The sequence below is a fragment of the Scyliorhinus torazame genome, chromosome 1 (genome assembly GCF_047496885.1).
Source record: "Scyliorhinus torazame isolate Kashiwa2021f chromosome 1, sScyTor2.1, whole genome shotgun sequence".
In the NCBI taxonomy this organism is placed as follows: Eukaryota; Metazoa; Chordata; class Chondrichthyes; order Carcharhiniformes; family Scyliorhinidae; genus Scyliorhinus; species Scyliorhinus torazame.
This window is the reverse complement of record NC_092707.1, coordinates 184443138-184449207: the sequence shown is the minus strand read 5'-3', so window position 1 is coordinate 184449207 and position 6070 is coordinate 184443138.

Below are 6070 nucleotides of genomic sequence, written 5' to 3'. Positions count from 1 at the left end.
TCGCGTGAATTTATAGCAATAACTTCTTTGACTTTGTGATGAAGTAAGGAACTTAACTTTTAAAACTGAATGAGACTCTGTGAAATATCCTGAATGGCAGTGTATTTATCTTGTTGATTGGAGTATATGCTCCACATTGCACTGGCTCATTCTGTCCAGCAGTGGCCTGTGCTGCAATGATGTCATCGGCTGGGTTTTCCATCTCTTTGCTCATCAGCAAATGCCATGTTTGCTCACCTCAAGACACACACATCGCAATATTGATCATCTTTACCGTCATTCTGACAAGAGGTGAGCTTGCATTTCAAATCAGCAATTATTCTTATAGGTGTGTTTTTACAAGTTAAAAATCACTATAGCAGTTAAGCAGTGATGTATTTGTGCATTTTTGTTGCTTGCACCTTTGCAGTTTATGGGTAAGGGTGGGTGGGGTTGGGAGGGGCGTCATTGGCAGGAGTGGCGTGGTCATTGGAGGGCCCAGAAATGAAGATGAGTGCGAGGTCGCACAAAATATAAGTCTGCCACTGTGACACGGAGATTGTAACATTGCAGCTTTAGCAACATGTGTTACAGCCATACAGGCGCAGTGTGAAGAGGCTTTTTAAAGATAGTTATGAATGGCTGATGATCTGTTTCAACAATTGCAGGGTGCCCATTTATGAAGTCATGACATTTTTGACAGGCGAAGATGAAGGCAAGGAGCTCCTTTTCAATTTGTGCATAACGAATCTCAGTGTCAGTGCGGGCCCTGGAAGGAAAGGCTATTGGTCTGCCATTCTGGATGCTAACTGCTTCAAGTCAGTGCTGGGAGGCATCTGCTGATAGAAGTACAGATGCTTGAATGTCAGGGTATTGTAGCACTGGTGGGGCCTACAAGTGCCTGTTTGAGTCTGTTGATGCCCTGGTGGAGGAGTTGACAAAGAAGCCCAGTGTCCTCACGATAACACAGAATTAACTTAGAAAGATAATTTGTCATGCCAAGAAAGTGCTGTACAGCGTGCTTGTCCACAGGAGTGGCTATCTGTCATATAGCCAGTGTCTTGCACCAATGGAACACCTCGCTGCAAGTGGAGATCCCACAGGGCATACGGAAAAAACTATATCTATGTACCAGAGACATCGTTGTGGTTAGTTTTGAGGATTCGGGGCGTATCAGTGGTTAGCACTGCTGCCTACGACGCTGAGGATCCGGGTTCGAATCCCGGCCCTGGCTCACTGTCTGTGTGGAGTTTGCACATTCTCCCCGTGTCTGCGTGGGTTTCACCCCCACAACCCAAAGACGTGCAGGTTAGGTGGATTGGCCACACTAAATTGCCCCTTAATTGGAAAAATATAATCGGGTACTCTAAAATTTTTTTAAAAGTTTGAGGATTCTTCATCTGAAGGGATCTGCCAGAATCTGGATTTTGCATCGAGGATTCGGAACACGCATTTGGCATGCCTGCTTGTTCAACCTGGGGGCTTGTGCCAAATTTGGGAGAGCTGTCTCACAGGATAGTTAAGCAACAGCCTGACATAGTCATACTCACAGAGTCATACCTTACAGACAATGTCCCAGACACCACTATCACCATTCCTGGGTGTGCCCTGTCTCACCAACAGGACAGACCTAGCAGAGCTGGCGCCACAGTGGTATACAGTCGGGCGGAGTTGCCTGTGAGTCCTCAACATTGACTCTGGATTCCATGAAGTCTCATGGCTTCAGGTTAAACATGGGCATGGAAACTTCCTGCTGATTACCATGTACCAGCCACCATCAGCTGATGAATCAGTACTCCCCCATGTTGAACACCACTTGGAGGAAGCACGGAGGGTGGCAAGGGCACAGGAAATGCTCTGTGTGGGGGACTTCAATGTCCATCACCAAGAGTGCTCGGTAGTACCACCACAGACTGAGCTGCCTAGGTCCTAAAGGACATAGCTGCTAGAATGCGGCTGCAGCAGGTGGTGAGGGAACCAACAAGAGGGAAATACATACTTGACCTCATCCTCACCAATCTACCAGCTTTAGATGCATCGGTCCATGACAGTATCAGTTGAAGTGACCACCGCACAGTCCCGTCTTCACATTGAGGATATCCTCCATCGTGTTGTGTGGCACTACCACTGTGCTAAATGGGATAGACTTCAAACCGATCTAGCAACTCAAGACTGGGTATCCAATAGGCATGTGGGCCATCAACAGCCGCAGCAGAATTGTATTCAACCACAATCTGAAACCTCATGACCTGGTATATCCCCCACTCTACCATTACCACCAAGCCAGGGTATCAACCCTGGTTCAATGAAGATTGCAGGACAGCATGCCAGGAGCAACACCAGGCATACCAAAAACTGAGGTGTTGACCTGGTGACGCTACAACACAGGACTACATGTGTGCTAAACAGCATAAGCATCAGATAATAGACAGAGCTAAGCGATTCCACAACGAACGCATTAGATCTAAGCTCTGTAGTCCTGCCACATCCAGCCATGAATGGTGGTGCACAATTAAACAATTCATTTGAGCAGAAGGCTCCACAAATATCCCCATCCTCAATGAAGGAGGAGCCCAGCACGTATGTGCAAAACACAAGGCTGAGGTATTTGCAACAATCTTCAGCCAGAAGTGCCGAGTGGACAATCCATCTCGGTCCCCTCCGGCGGTCCCCATTTATCACAGATATCAGTCTTCAGCCAATACGATTCACTCCACGTGATATCAAGAAAGGGCTGAAGGCTATGGAGACTGCAAAGGCTATGGGCCCTGACAATATTCCGGCAGTGGTGCTGAAGACTTGTTTTGCAGAACTTTCTGCACTCCTAGCCAAGCTGTTCCAGTACAGCTACAACACTGACATCTACCCGACAATGTGGAATGTTGCCCAGGTGCAACCTGGACACAAGAAATAGGACAAATCCAACCAGTCAATTACCGCCCTATCAGTCTACTGCAGAGGGCAGTAGAGCGGAGCTGCTGATTGGCTGTTGCTGGGAAAATTTGCATCAGTGCATTGTGGTCATTGCATCCAGAAAGTGTACCTGAGCAAGACACCCTAGGTGTTCAAGTCAAGGCAAGCATCCAGCAGAGGGCAGTAGAGTGGAGCTGCTGATTGGCTGTTGCTGGGGAAATTTTCATCAGTGCATTGCGGTCACCGTATCTTGAAGGTGGTTTGTGGAGGAGCTGTTGTCAAGTGACAGTTAAACCTGAAACAATTCTTCAGTGTTTCCCTCCCTACCTCCTCCTCTAACCAAAAAAAAAAGACAATCACTGTAAGGATCCCAGCCGAGTAACGATCAAGAGGGAGGCTCGAGGGCAGGTCGAAGTGGAAAGAAGTTGAACTGTGACGTCACAGCCTGCAGTGAAAGAGCACGAGGAGAGCAATGGGGACTCAGTGAAAGAGCACGAGGAGAGCGGCGGAGACTCAGTGAAAGAGCGCGGGAGAGCGGCGGAGACTCAGTGAAAGAGCGCGAGAAGAGCGGCGGGGACACAGGATAAAAGAGCGCGAGGAGAGTGGCGGGGACACAGGACAAAAGAGCGCGAGGAGAACGGCGGAGACACAGGACAAAAGAGCGCGAAGAGAGCGGCGGGGACACAGCTGCCGCAGAAGCGGCCTTCTGATTTTCGGCGGAAGCAGTGGCCAGGGGTCTGTCGGGAAGGTAAGTTTTCCTCTTTAAAAACTTTAAAAACTTACCTTGAAGAGTGACATCACAGCAAAGCAGTGACCTGATTGGCTGGTAAGGAAAGTGCTCCAATTAGCAGTAGCTGGGAGAAATTTAACTCTTCGTGTATTGGTAAGTATTGTGATTGGTAACTAATATCTTTATTCCTTTCACTTATTAATTATTTGATCTTATATTTTAATCAGTTAAGGTAAAGTGTCAAAATGGCAGGAGATCCCAGACCCGTGTTATGCTCCTCGTGCTCAATGTGGGAGTTCAGGGACGCGGCCGATGCCCCTGACTCCTTCATGTGCGGGAAGTCTGTCGAGCTGCAGCTCCTGTTAGACCGCATGCCGGCTCTGGAGCTGCGGATGAACTCACTTTGGAGCATCCACGATGCTGAGGAGGTCGTGGATAGCACGTTCAGTGAGTTGGTCACTCTGCAGATTAGGATTGGTGAGGGAGACAGGGAATGGGTGACCAAAAGGCAGAGAAAGAGCAGGAAGGCAGTGCAGGTGTCCCCTGCGGTCATCTCCCTCCAAAACAGGTATACCGTTTTGGATATTGTTGGGGGAGATGACTCACCAGGAGAAGGCAGTAGTAGCCAGGCTCATGGCACCGTGGCTGGCCCTGCTGCACAGAAGGGTGGGAAAAGGACTGGCAGGGTTATAGTCATCGGGGATTCAATCGTAAGGGGAGTAGACAGGCGATTCTGTGGTTGCAAACGAGACTCCCGAATGGTATGTTGCCTCCCGGGTGCACGGGTCAGGGATATCTCAGACCGGCTGCAGGACATACTGAAGGGGGAGGGTGAACAGCCAGTTGTCGTGCTGCATATAGGCACCAACGATATAGGTAGAAAATGGGATGAGGTCCTACAATAAGAATTTAGGGAGTTAGGAAATAAATTAAAAAGTAGGACCTCAAAGGTAGTAATCTCAGGATTGCTACCAGTGCCACAAGACAGTCAGAGTAGAAATTCAAGAATTGTCAGAATGAATACATGGCTTGAGAGATGGTGCAGGAGGGAGGGGTTCAGTTTTTGGGACATTGGAATCGGTTCTGGGGGCGGTGGGACCAATACAAATCGGATGGTCTACACCTGGACAGGACTGGAACCAATGTCCTAGGGGGTGCTTTTGCTAATACTGTTGGGGAGGTTTTAAGCTAATGTGGCAGTGGGGTGGGAACCGGGGCGCGATTCTCCGACCCCCCACCGGGTCAGAGAATCGCCGGGGGCTGGCGTGAATCCCGCCCCCGCTGTGCCCCGAAATCTCCGCCACCAGAGATTCGGCGGGGGCGGGAAACGCGCCGCGCCGGTCGGCGGGCCCACCCCTGGCGATTCTCCGGCCCGCGATGGGCCGAAGTCCCGCCGCTGTCAACCCTCTCCAGCCGGCGTGGATTAATCCACCTTGTGAACGGCGGGACAAGGCGGCACGGGCGGGTACCGGGGTCCTGGGGGGGGTGCAGGGCGATCTGGCCCCGGGGGTGCCCCCACGGTGGACTGGCACGTGATCGGGGCCCACCGATCGGCGGGCGGGCCTGTGCCGTGGGGGCACTCTTTTTCTTCCGCCTTCGCCATGGTCTTCACTATGGCAGAGGCAGAAGAGACCCCCTCCCCTGCGCATGCGCGGGGGTGACGTCAGCAGCCGCTCACTCTCCCACACATGCATCGCCCGGCGAAGTCCTTTCGGCGCCGGCTGGTGTGGCGCCAATGGCCTTTCTCGCCAGCCGGCGAAACGGAAACCTCTCCGGCGCGGGCCTAGCCCCTCAAGGTGAGGGCTTGGCCCCTAAAGGGGTGGAGACATCTGCACCTTTGGGGCGGCCCGACGCCGGAGTGATCCGCGCCGTTTTTGGCGCCAGGTAGCGGACATTGCGCCAGTTTGCTGAGAATCCCGCCCCTGATTAGGACGTTAGAGGTCAGTAAAGAGGCAGCAACTAAAGCCAGTAAGGTACTAGATAATAAACTCAATGTGACTAAGGGGAAGAATAGACAGGGTAGACTTGGTTGAGGGAAGGGCAAGACCGGCAACTAAATATCCCAGGGTATAGATGCTTCAGGAGGGATAGAGAGGGAGGTAAAAGGGGTGGAGGAGTTGCATTACTGGTCAGAGATGATAGCACAGCTGTGATTAAGGAGGGCACAATGGAGGATTCGAGCACTGAGGCAATATGGGTAGAGCTAAGAAATAGGAAGGGTGCAGTAACATTATTTGGACTTTACTACAGGCCTCCCAAAAGCGAGCGTGAAGTAGAGGTACAAATACAAATACAGATTATAGAAAAATGTAGGATCAATAGGGTGGTCGTGATGGGAGATTTTAACTTCCCCAACATTGAATGGGACTCATGTAGTGTTGGAGGTGTAGATGGAGCAGAGTTTGTAAGGAGCATCCAGGAGAGTTTTTTAGAGCAGTATGTAAATAG